This window comes from Mus musculus, chromosome X (assembly GCF_000001635.26).
Source record: "Mus musculus strain C57BL/6J chromosome X, GRCm38.p6 C57BL/6J".
In the NCBI taxonomy this organism is placed as follows: Eukaryota; Metazoa; Chordata; class Mammalia; order Rodentia; family Muridae; genus Mus; species Mus musculus.
The window spans coordinates 41,239,787-41,253,833 of NC_000086.7; the positions used below are offsets into that span (position 1 = coordinate 41,239,787).

Below are 14,047 nucleotides of genomic sequence, written 5' to 3' on the forward strand. Positions count from 1 at the left end.
CCTTTGGTGATGTGAGGGACATTCAAGTACAGCCTTATTGCAATCAACTCCAATGTCCAAAAGGTTTTTTTATTTTGTGTTTGTACCACAGTAAGCCAAGATTTTAAGCTCTACTAAAAACAAAACAAACAAAAAGACTTTGTCTATTTATATTCATTAAAAAAAACTAATAGTGATATATTATTTTAAAATACTACACAGTTAATGTATTTGGAGCTATTTAAAATTTATATTGAGAAAAATGTATGTTTTTTCAGTATTGCTGTAGACAAACATCTACATAGACTGTTCAACTGATTGTTGTTTTACATCAAACAACTTTTATAATACTCATTTTTATTGTTACAATATTCTATAAATTTTAAAGAATATGATAAAAATAAAAGGTATGGCAGATTTTAAAGAAGGGGGTCTCTGGGAGAAGTTGGGGTAAAAAAGGGAAAGAAGAATATGATATAAGTCCACTTACTCAAAATATGTTTTTAAATGTTAACAAATTCAGATAAATTGAAATTATGTATCTTTTCTCATCATAATGCAATAAAACTTAATGAAAAAAGAATCCAGTTGAATAGTGAACTATCAAAGTTTTTAAGTCAACCATAAGAATATGATTTTAGAGAAAGGAAACCTAAGAATGGATAAAAAAAAAAACTGTGAATGTGCTGGTACAACCACTCCGGAAATCAGTCTGGCGGTTCCTCAGAAAATTGGACATAGTACTACCTGAAGATCCAACAATACTTCTGCTGGGCATATACCCAGATGATGTTCTAACTTGTAATAAGGACACATGCTCTACTATGTTCATAGCAGCCTTATTTATAATAGCCAGAAGCTGTAAAGAACCCAGATGTCCCTCAACAGAGGAATGGATACAGAAAATATGGTACATTTACACAATGGAGTACTACTCATTAAAAACAATTGAATTTATGAAATTCTTAGGCAAATGGATGGATCTGGAGGATATAATCCTGAGTGAGGTAACCCAATCACAAAAGAACATACATGATATGCACTCACTGATAAGTGGGTATTAGCCCCAAAACTTAGAATACCCAAGATACAATTTGCAAAACACATGAAACTCAAGAAGAAGGAAGACCAAAGTGTGGATACTTCATTCCTTCTTAGAATGGGGAACAAAATACCCATGGAAGGAGTTACAGACAAAAAGTTCAGAGCTGAGATGGAAGGAAGAACCATCCAGAGACTGCCCCACCCGGGGATCCATCCCATAAACAACCACCAAACCCAAACACTATTGCATATGCCAGCAAGATTTTGCTGACAGGACCCTGATATAGCTCTCTTTTGTGAGGCTATGCCAGTGCCTGGCAAATACAGAAGGGGACACTGACAGTCATCTATTGGATGGAACACAGGGCTCCCAATGAAGGAGCTAGAAAAAGTACTCAAATATCAAAATAGGGTCTGCCAATGAAGGAGCTAGAAAAAGTACTCAAATATCAAAATAGGGTCTGCAACCCTATAGGAGGAATGACAGTATGAACAAACCAGTACACCACCCCCCCAGAGCTTGTGTCTCTAGTTGCATATGTAGCAGAGTAGGCCATCAATGGGAGGAGAGGCCCTTGGTCTTGTGAAGATTATATGCCCTAATACAGGGGAATGCTAGGACCAGGAAGTGGGAGTGGGTGAGTTGGGGAGCAGGGCAGGTAGGAGGGTTATAGGGGACTTTAGGGATAGCATTTGAAATGTAAATGAAGAAAATATCTAATAAAAAAGTGAATGCAATATAGTTACAACTTGTCCAATATATTGATACTTATGAAATGAATTTAATTATATTCTCTCATTCACTCTTAAAGCCTTTGCAGACTTTTTAAATGCAGACCAGTTCATGGTCTTCCCATTTGATAGGACTATATACAGAATGCTCATTGTTTGCCTTTTCTGTATAAGTAAAAAGAAGAAAATAAGAATATCTTAATCATCCACGTTAAATTATATAATACTCACATGCATGCTATTGGCAATGTTCCTTAGGTCTGATCTCAAGAGTTTTATGAGTGAATGCTAGTTCATGGAGAACAACTGGAGGCAACCTTCACTTAGTATAAGAATCATTTTTCTAAAAATCTATGAAAAAATACTTTAGAAAAAAATATATTTAAAAGCTTTTGAAATTATATTCATAAATTTAACCTAGAAAACTCACTCCTATTAGAATAATTTGGAACAGAAATTATGATTAAAAACTATTATGATTATCCTTTTGTAAGGTCAAGGTTTCAAAACAAAAGACTGTGGATGTAATAACAGATAATTTATATATCTCTAAAGTGATTACCATTAAAATACTGCATACAAAAATAAACATTGAAAACTCTATAAAGAATTTCAATAAAAAAATCGGGCACTAAAAATGGAGCCTTTTGTTTTAATTCTCAAAAAATATCAGAAAGTACATACACTTAAATCATAATTTTATAATAAGCACAATAGTCAATTCTTACATGTTAATACTATCCATAATTTTAATTGTTTGCACTTTTAAAATTCTGCAGTTTTTACAAAAGTATCAGCAATGTTTATATACAAAAATTGAGTTTTTAATTATTTCTCTAATTTTCTGAATTTTAATACAAATGGAATACTCACAATACCCAAATAAAACACAAATTACTTACACTCAGGTTAAAAGCCTCAATCTAAAGTCATAGGTCATAGGCTATACAATAGACATCATGTGCCCGTCTGAACAATTAATGCTGTTGTCACCTTTTGTTAGAGAAGCTTCTGATTAATGTAGGCAGCAGTGACTGCAGAATAACTCATTATTGGTGCTGAAAATAAGTACCTGGCATGTGCTCAGCCCTAAATGAGACTTCTATATCAGGCTTTCTACAGTTTTGGAGAATTTAGAGGAGGGATCTGGCAAGAATATTGGGAACTAGAAGATCAGATAGGATGCTGTAGGATGCTGTCATCTAGGAATGATAGAGCCATTGCACTCTTGAGCTTATCCTGACTGTGACTATCTGCATAACAACATTCCTTCATGAAGTTGGAGACCTCACTGAGCTCTAATCAATCCCTGAGGATCTATGGTAGGTTAATGGCTAATGAAAGAGGTATAGCCATTGATAAGGTATCCATGTTCCTATAAGCAATCTTAAGGAAACTCACTGAGTCACCAAAAAAAAAAAAAAGAAAAAAAAAGATATGGAAATGGGAAAGAGACCATCAGCAGTAGAGAGGGGAAAGAGAGAGCAATGGAGTATAAATGTGATCAAAATATTTATATGCATGTATGATTTATATGTCACACTGAAGAAGCACATGATTATATATGATTAATATTTATTAATGGAAGGAAAATGATTTTAAAATAAACTACTTTTGCCTATTTTAGACTTTGTCATCCATAAATTTTTCATCCCTGAATGTCTCGAATAATTAGATTTTTTTTAAACATAAACATAATTCGAAGTATATTTGCTACATGTTTCTTTTTAAGGTAGTGTAAATGGTCTTAAAACATGAAGTAGTGGCTTCACATTATGAATATAGTAAATACTTCTGAATTTTTCATTATAAAATGGTTAGTGTCACATTCTATAAAATTGACCTTGATTTTTTTTAAAGTGATGATTTGATCAAATAACTAGGAATTGAGGGAACAATGCAAAACAACCAGGGTCTCATTGGGGCAATCTTATTTCTATGCTGTCAAACTCCTTGAAATACTTGCTAATTCACCAGACACCTGGTCCTATCAGCTCCAAAATTTATGCATAGCTCTCAGAAATCTCTTAGGACTAGGCAGGTTTAGAAAAATATTTTTAAAATAGAGTTCAAAGCCTGCCAAGGGTGAGAGATTATGATAAATAAACATTCCAGTATATTAATAGGACCTCTGAAGAGTTTTGTTCTAGTAGTCAGAGCAGATCATAAATGCCCAATGTTACATACATTTCATGAAACTTAATCAAAAGTGAGCTTAATCTGTAGATAAATGAACCATTACTAGTCCAGCTTCCTCACAGAAGCTAAAAATTCTCCTTGAAGAAAAGCAACTCATTTAAAGGTTATAATTTTTTAAATTCTTCTGTATGAAAGTATCGGGCATATCAAAGCCAAGATTGAAAGAAATAGCAATAGCAATAGACTATGTTTGTGTGTAGTAGAATTATATAAATATGTGCATACACACAAAATTACACAAGAATGTTTAGAGCAGTACAATTAATAATAGATAAAATGTGAAAATGACTCAAAATGCCATCAACATTAGGAAAAATAAATATTCATGCACTCACGCATTGGGAGCAATGCAACACTGAAGTGAATGGATTACTGATTGCATGCAACAGGTGCATATCAATCTCCTAAGCATAAAAATGAGGGAAACCAAATACAAGAAAATATAGCATGCATTAATTTCAAAAAACAGACAAAAATTATCAATGCTGATAAACATCGTGATAGTAGTTAGCTCTGGGAGGTAGGGTAATTACAGGGAAGTTGCCCACATGCAGCTTATGGGGTCCTGTAATATCTTATCTCATTATCTGGGTGGTGGTTACACAGATGTGCACATTTTGAAAATTTTCATTATGTTGTCCATTTATAATTAGTATGCTTTTTCCCTCTGCATGTTAAATGTCAGTTTAAAAGTTTTCTTTAAAAATGCAAAGTGGAGTGACTTGTTACTAGGAAAACTTTTGTAGTATGCCCAGCTACCATTAATGGAATAAAGAATTACTATAGCTTGTCAAGTTCTGATTAGGTTTCTTTAAAGGCTAAAAAGCCTGAAATACAATACAATCAACCTGTATTCGTTTCCTTATATCCATCACCAATTCTTGTAGTCATTCCTCACATTATGTGTCCTATACTTGTACAATTATTATAGGCCATTTCAAAAGTAAATGCTTCCATAAACTCATGACTTGTGCTTCATGAGACATGTGTTCCAAGAAGAAAAGCTTGTAAACAGCCATTTCAACAGCTTCTGGTATCCCTGGATATTCAAGTAAGTTCTTTTATTTTCTAAGTTCTTTAACCAGTATAGATGGCTCAGGAAGAGAATTGCTTTCATTGTTAGAAAGTTTGGGCAGGGACTACTTTCTCTATGAATATACCAAGAATCAACTTGGTAATTATTAATCTTTCTTATCAACATCCTACTTTTCTATCATCAAAACCACAAAAACAAATAAATACAAATGAGGACAGAGAGAACAGGTAGCTCATATGTTATACATATATAATAGAAAAATTTTCAGCCTTAAAATTTAAACAAGAATATGTAAAATACCATGGATGATCCTGGAAGACATTATATCAAATGAAATATGCCAAGCACTGAAAGACAAATACCAAGTATTTTCACTCAAATGTGGAAGCTAAGTAATGTTTATTTCATAAAAGTAGAGTAAGGTAGTAATTCACAATGACTGGAACAAATAGAGGGAAAGAGATAGAAATAGGTTGGAAAGCCCTGATGTTCAGGCATAGTTGGCCAAAACGAATCAAATTTCATGGTTTTTGTTTGTTGGTTGGTTTTTTTTGTTTTTAATGTGCTATTATTTGTTATTGTTTGGCTTAGTTTTCTGTTAAGAACAAGTAAGAACTTGGAATAAGCCAGAGGTGTCTGAAAGGGGGAAGAATATAATCAACATGCCTGACATAAAGCTGTACTACAGAGCAATTGTGATAAAAACTGAATTGGTACTGGTATAGCAACAGACAAGTAGACCAATTGAATAGAATTGAAGACCCAGAAATGAACCCACACACCTATGGTCACTTGATCTTTGACAAGGGAGCTAAAACCATCAAGTGGAAAAAAGACAGCATTTACAACAAATGGTGCTGGCACAGCTGGTGATTATCATGTAGAAGAATGCAAATTGATCCATTCCTATCTCCTTGTACTAAGGTCAAATCTAAGTGGATCAAGGAACTCCACATAAAACCAGAGACAGTGAAACTTAATAGAGGAGAAAATGGGGGAAAGCCTCAAAGATCTGGGCACAGGGGAAAAATTCCTGAATAAAAGAGCAATGGCTTGTGCTGTAAGATCAAGAATAGACAAATGGGACCTCATAAAATTGCAAAGCTTGAGTCAAGAGCTGCGGGATACTGGTTAGTTCATAATGTTGTTCCACCTATAGGGTTGCAGATACCTTTAGCTCCTTGGTTACTTTCTCTAGCTCCTCCATTGGGAGCCCTGTGATCCATCCAATAGCTGACTGTGAGCATCCACTTATGTGTTTGCTAGGCCCCAGCATAGTCTCACAAGAGACAGCTATATCAGGGTCCTTTCAGCAAAATCTTGCTAGTGTATGCAATGATGTCAGCGTTTGGAAGCTGATCATGGGGTGGATCCCTGGATATGGCAGTCTAGATGATCCATCCTTTCATCACAGCTCCAAATTTTGTCTCTGTAACTCCTTCCATGGGTGTTTTGTTCCCAATTCTAAGAAGGGGCAAAGTGTCCACACTTTGGTCTTCATTCTTCTTGAGTTTCATGCATTTAGCAAATTGTATCTTATATCTTGGGTATCCTAAGTTTTGGACTAATATCCACTTATCAGTGAGTACATATTGTGTGAGTTCCTTTGTGATTGTGTTACCTCACTCGGGATGATGCCCTCCAGGTCCATCCATTTGCCTAGGAATTTCATAAATTCATTCTTTTTAATAGCTGAGTAGTACTCCATTGTGTAAATGTGCCACATTTTCTGTATCCATTCCTCTGTTGAGGGGCATCTGGGTTCTTTCCAGCTTCTGGCTATTATAAATAAGGCTGCTATGAACATAGTGGAGCATGCGTCCTTCTTACCAGTTGGGACATTTTCTGGATATATGCCCACGAGAGGTATTGCTGGATCCTCCGGTAGTACTATGTCCAATTTTCTAAGGAACCACCAGACTGATTTCCAGAGTGATTGTACAAGCTTACCAGTACCTGGGAGCTCTTGACTCTAGCTGCATATGTATCAAAAGATGGCCTAGTCGGCCATCAGTGGAAAGAGAGGCCCATTGGACACACAAACTTTATATGCCCCAGTACAGGGGAACGCCAGGGCCAAAAAAATAGGAATGGGTGGGTAGGGAAGTGGGGGGTGAGAGTATGGGGGACTTTTGGGATAGCATTGGAAATGTAATTGAGGAAAATACGTAATAAAAAAAAGCTGCACACTAAAAAAAAAAAATTGCAAAGCTTCTGTAAGGCAAAAGACACTGTCAATAAGACAAAAAGGCCACCAACAGATTGGAAAAGGATATTTACACATCCTAAATCAGATAGGGGACTAATATCCAATATACATATACATATATATGTATACATATATATATATATATATATATCAAGAAGATGGACTCCAGGAAATCAAATAACCCCATTAAAATTTGGGGCTCAGAGCTAAACAAAGAATTCTCACCTGAGGAATACCGAATGGCTGAGAAGCTCAGGAAAAAATGTTCAACATCCTTAATCATCAGGGAAATGCAAGTCAAAACAACCCTGAGATTCCATCTAACACCAGTCAGAATGGCTAAGAACAAAAATTCAGGTGACAGCAGATGCTGGCAAGGATGTGGAGAAAGAGCAACACTCCTTCATTGTTGGTGGGATTGCAAGCTTGTACAACCACTCTGGAAATCAGTCTGGCAGTTCCTCAGAAAATTGGACACAGTACTACCGGAGGATCCTGCAATACCTCTCCTGGGCTTATATCCAGAAGATGTTCCAACCGATAAGAAGGACACATGCTCCACTATGTTCATAGCAGCCTTATTTATAATAGCCAGAAGCTGGAATGAACCCAGATGCCCCTCAACAGAGAAATGGATACAGAAAATGTGGCACATTTACACAATTGTGTATTACTCAGCAATAAGAAGAATGAATTTATGAAATTCCTAGGCAAATGGATGAACCTGGAGGGCATCTTGAGTGAGGTAACCAAATCACAAAAGAACTCACATGATGTGTACACACTGATAAGTGGATATTAGCACAGAAACTTAGAATACCCAAGATATAAGATACAATTTGTGAAACATGAAACTCAAGGAGAACGAAAACCAAAGTGTGGACACTTTGCCCCTTCTTAGAATTGGGAACAAAACACCCATGGAAGACAAAGTTTGGAGCTGAGACGAAAAGGTGGACCATCTAGAGACTGCCATACCCGGGGATCCATCCCATAATCAGTCTCCAAACACTAACACCATTGCATACGCTAGCAAGGTTTTGTTGAAAGGACCCTGATATAGTTGTCACTTGTGAGACTATGCTGGGGCCTAGCAAACACAGAAGTGGATGCTCACAGTCAGCTATTGGATGGATCACAGGGCTCCCAATGGAGGAGCTAGAGAAATTACCCAAGGAGCTAAAGGGATCTGCAACCCTATAGGTGGAACAACAATATGAACTAACCAGTACCCCGGAGCTCTTGACTCTAGCTGCATATGTATCAGAAGATGGCCTAGTTGGCCATCACTAAAAAGAGAGGCCCATTGGACTTGCAAACTTTATATGCCTCCGTATAGGGGAACGCCAGGGCCAAGAAGTGGGAGTGTGTGGGTAGGGGAGTGGGGGGTATGGGGGACTTTTGGGATAGCATTGGAAATGTAAATGAAGAAAATACCTAATTTAAAAAAAGGAAAAAGAAAAGAAAAAATACCAAAAAGAAAGAAAGACAAGGCCCAGTCACCGGAGCCAGCCAGCCCTGCCTGCAGTTACCTGAACTAAGTGCTTCTCCCCACCCAGAGCAACTGATTCTAAGGCCTGACTCTAGCAATGGCCTTCACAATTCTGTGCAAAGTACTCCTCATTGACAGCCTGGACCCCTGCTGCCGGAAGATCCTGCAAGATGGAGGGCTGCAGGTGGTGGAGAAGCAGAACTTGGCAAGTTCAGCTGATAGCTGAACTCCAGGACTGTGAAGGCCTCATTGTCTGGTCAGCTACTAAGGTCACTGCTGATGTCATAAACGCAGCAGAGAAGCTCCAGGTGGTGGGCAGGGCTGGCACAGGAGTGAACAATGTGGATCTGGAGGCTGCCATGAGGAAGGGCATCCTAGTCATGAACACCCCCAATGGGAACAGCCTCAGTGCTTAGGAACTCAACTGTGGGATGATCTTGTGCCAGGCCAGGCAGATTCCCCAGGCAACGGCTTCAATGAAAGATGGCAAACGGGACCGGAAGTAGTTCATGGGGACAGAACTGAACGGGAATACACTGGGAATTCTTGGCCTCAGCAGAATTGGAAGAGAGGTGGCCACCCGAATGCAGTCCTTTGGAATGAAGACTGTAGGCTATGACCCCATCATCTCTCCTGAAGTCGTGGCCTCTTTTGGTGTTCAGCAGCTGCCGCTGGAGGAGATCTGGCCTCTCTGTGACTTCATAACTTTCCATACCCCACCCCTGCCCTCCACCACAGGCTTGCTGCATGACATCACCTTTACTCAGTGCAAGAAAGGCGTGCAGAGTGGTGAACTGTGCTTGAGGAGGCATTGGGGATGAAGGTGCCCTGCTGCGTGCCCTGCAGTCTGATCAGTGTGCTGGGGTTGCACTGGATGTGTTTACAGAAGAGCCACCACAGGACCGGGCCTTAGTGGACCATGAGAATGTCATCAGCTGTCCCCACATGGGTGCCAGCACCAAGGAAGCCCAGAGCCGCTGTGGGGAGGAAATCACAGTCCAGTTTGTGGACATGGTGAAGGGGAAGTCTCTAACAGGCATCGTGAATGCCTAGGCCCTCACCAGTGCCTTCTCTCCATACACCAAGCCTTAGCTTGGTCGGGCAGAAGCATTGGTCACACATTGATGGCTCCCCTAAAGGGACCATCCAGGTGGTTACACAAGGAACATCTCTGAAGAATGCTGGGACCTGTCTGGGCCCTGCAGTCATTGTTGGCCTTCTGAGAAAAGCATCTAAGCAGGAAGGCGTGAACTTAGTGAATGCTAAGCTACTGGTGAAAGAGGCTGGCCTCAATGTCACCACCTTCCACAACCCTGGGGTTCCAGGGGAGCAGAACAGCGCGGAATGCCTCCTGACTGTGGCCCTGGCAAGTACCTCCTACCAATGCTGCAGATACTCAACGAAGCTGTCTTCAGACCACAGGTGCCACTACGCAGGGGCCAACCCCTGCTCATATTCTGGGCTCAGCCCTCCAACCCTGTGATGCTGTCCACTATGATTGGCCTCCTGGCAGAGGTGGGTGTACAGCTGCTGTCCTACCAAACCTGCATGGTGTCTGATGGAGAGCCCTGGCACGTCATGGGCCTCTCCTCCCTGCTGCCCAGCCTGGAAACATGGAAGCAGCATGTATTGGAGGCTTTCCAGTTCTGCTTCTGACCCTGGGGCTCAGCACTCTCAGCCCCACAGGCTCTTTTGAAGAAACCTGCTCACTGTGACCTATAGGGAGAGGGGATCGCAGAACCAGGGCATCTGCCTGAACTAATATCTAGTAAAGAATCTTAACTAAAAAAAAAAAAAAAAAAAAAAAAAAAAAAAAAAAAAAAAAAAAAAAGAAGGAAAGACAAGGGGAAATCTGATTACAGTAATAATATGTTGGTTAACCAGTACAAACACACAGTTGGATGGGAAGGTAACAGACTGAAAAGAGAGGCTACTTCAAGAGCAGAGAGAGAAGAGGGGGATTACAGAGAGAGGGACAGAGAGGGACAGATACACACACACACACACACACACACAGAGAGAGAGAGAGAGAGAGAGAGAGAGAGAGAGAGAGAGAGAGAGAGAGGGAGATCAGTTTAGTTTTGAGCAGAGCGGTTGGTTCAATTCAGTTCTGTTTAGTTCAGTCCAGTTCATTTCGGTTTAGTTCAGTTTAGAGCAGTTCAGTTCAGGGACTTCAGAGGAAGAGTAATCCAGTCAGAAGCCAAGAGAAGCCAATTTGAATCAATCAGCTTAGATAAAAGTTTGAGCCAGAACAGCAAAGTTGAACAAGCCAGCCAGAGTTCAGAAAGAACTAGAAAGAGTAAGCTTATTCAAAAGTAAGCCTTCAAGATGATAATCACAGCATCTGGCAAATGAAAGCAACAGTTACACACAGAGAGATTGGAATAATACAAATGAGGACATTTCTATTTAAAAGATCCTAGAAAATAGATGTGTTTCTAAAAATAGAAGATTGATCACACACCGGTCTCCTTTCCTTACAAAACTCAACTATAATTTCAGCAAACAAGTTTTCAAAAGAAAATACAGTCCGAGAGATATCAATAGAGACAGTTGACTAGATATGCCAATGAAATTTGGGAAGACTGAAAAAAAAATTTTGGAAGACTAAAAATTAAGATGAAGTAGTAATACAGAAGAATGGAAGATGCTGTAATCTAATATTCTATAGAGTGGGATGATGTTTTTTGGAGTGGGCAAAAGAGTTTTTCCTATAGGAAAAATGAAATGTCATGTCTTAGAGGCACTAACTACCACAGAAAACAGGAATGTTATATATTATAGAAAGCAATTAAACTGATTCCAAGTCTCTCTACCAACCAATTAGATATCAAGAATCCATCTACTTCTCTGACTAATGTTCTATTCCACCTTCTAAAGCAAAAAAGATGCCTGTCTTCTAAATATGTGGAACTTGAGCATCTCTGAACACATGAAGGCCAAATAGCAAACATGGCAGGGTTAAGAAAAATTGTTGACTAAATACAAGTCTGCCTGCCTACTGATAGCAAAATTTGACTACATAAAATAGAAGCTTATATCAGTCCTTTAAGTCAAGTAAAACCCTTAGACTAGAAGCAGGCCAAAAATGAACCTTTTTCACATCCAGTCATTACACTCTCATAATCACCTTGTACATACTACCATTAGCTACAAATTTACATTCTCACTTTCTTGTCTTCATGAAATCATTGAAAAAGAATCAAGATGGCTGGAGAGATGGCTCAGTGGTTAAGAGCACTGATTGGTCTTCCAGAGGTCCTGAGTTAAATTCCCAACAACCACATGGTAGCTCAAAACCATCTGTAATGGGATCTGATGCACTCTTCTGTTGTGTCTGAAAACAACTAGTGTATTCACATACATAAATCTTTAAAAAGAAAAATGAAAATGAAAAAGAATCAAGAAACCATGAAATGAAAAGACATGTGCCCTATAGTCTGCTTCACCTGGAGTCTACAGTGTTTTACTTGTATGAAAAAGGACAACTCAAACTTTCTAATATTTGGTGTCTACCTGTAAATCAGGAAATATAAAACTAAGAGTTCCATATACATAACATTATACCAAAGATTTAAAAGATGTTTATCATAGATATACTTAAGATTTACTAACTAATATTAGCTATAGACATTTGAATATTTGAAAATATTAACACTTAGTGTCTTAATTCAAGATTTTATATTAAGAACCTATGGCTAGACAGGTCATATACCTTGTGGAAGAACTTACTACTATTATGCTACTAAACTGACATGGTATTAAATTAACTTGTAATATCCATAAGTCAATGCATCTCCAAACCTTCATGTGAAAAACTATTTACAATTTACAGTGATTAACACAGAGAAGCGCAACTTTCCAAGGTGCAGAGAATAAGAGATTACAGAATGCTCATCCCTAAGTGGAAGATATATACTGTATTCTTCCCCTGAGGCTTAGGGATCTTTGTTAGAGAAGGGGTAGAAAGAGGATAAGAACTGAAGGTGGTAGGTGACTGCAAGAAAGCAGTATCTTCTGGATGCAGGAGGATATTTGCACATATCAACTCATAGTGGTTGTACACAAGTCCTGTGTAAGCCCAAGTGAGACAAAATCACAGCATGAAGAAGAGTTGAGTGTAAAATCCCAAGCCTATCCATGGAATTATCAGCTTGGCAATTATCAGCTACTAAGAGAGGGAAAGAGTGGAATTTAGTCACTTGGAAGGCAACTATAAGCCAATGGAAGACTACATATCCAAGAATATTTGGGCAGCACAAATTGGTCTTGATAGGTTTTTAAAGGATACAAATCTGGGTGGGTAGAGAATAGGGTTGGATCTGGGAAGACTAGGGGAGTGGATATAATCAAAGTGTCTTCTGTGAAACTCTCAAAGGACTAATGTCTTCGTTTGGGTATTATTGCTATGAAGAGACACCATGACCACTGTAATTCATATGAAGCAAAACATTAAATTGGGGGCTGCATTACAGTTTCAGAGGTTTAGCCCATTATCATAATGATAGGAAGCATAATATCATCCAGGCAGATGTGGTGATGGAGGAGTCAAGAGATCTACATCTTGATCGGAAGGCAGACAGCCAAGAGGAGACTGTGTTCCACAGGCAGCCAGGAGGAAGATCTCATTCCACACTGGGCAGAGCCCGATCACAGGAAACCTCAAAGCATATCTTCACAGTGACACACACTTCCTCCAACAAGGACACACCTAACACAACAAGGTCACATCTACTAATAGTGCCACTCCGTTTGGGGCAAGTCATACAAGTCTATTCAAACCACCACAACTAATAAAAAATACAGTGTTCATTAATGAATTGTCAGATGTGTCAGATGTGTTTTACAACTTCTTAGGCTTGTTCTTCAATGAGGAATATAATCACAGTGGTTTTTTTAGTCCAAAACACTATTCTGGGAAGAATCCTTTCCTAAGATCCAACGAGTTATAAAACCTTGTTTTCCTTTCACACTGACCACCAGTTCCACCACAGTTTGGGCTCCTGGCTGAAGGCAAACCACCTATTTTACTTACTCTAAACTAATTACATTTTTACCCTTGTCAAAAAATCAACCAAAGGATGCCAAATCTACAGTTGCTACATACATGATAAGACAGACAAGACCAATAGTGATGCTGTCAAAAGAAAGAGAAGAGGAACAGGGAGAATCAGTGGTGAAAGCATATTTGAACAGGTTTTCATTATCTATTTCCCAAAATATAGCAGTATAATGAAAAACCAGAAAATGGTGTTATGCAGTAACCCTGTGTGCTTCCGTTCTTAGGTCTGTATATTAGCTATGGAACTGTATTGATCTGAGTAGGGCTTCATGAGTTCCCCTGTGCATCTGGGGC

At 38.8% G+C, this 14,047-nt stretch overlaps 1 pseudogene; it reads left to right on the forward strand.

Annotated features, from left to right (window-relative positions):
• Positions 8,693–10,475, forward strand: Gm5385 (predicted gene 5385; annotated as a pseudogene).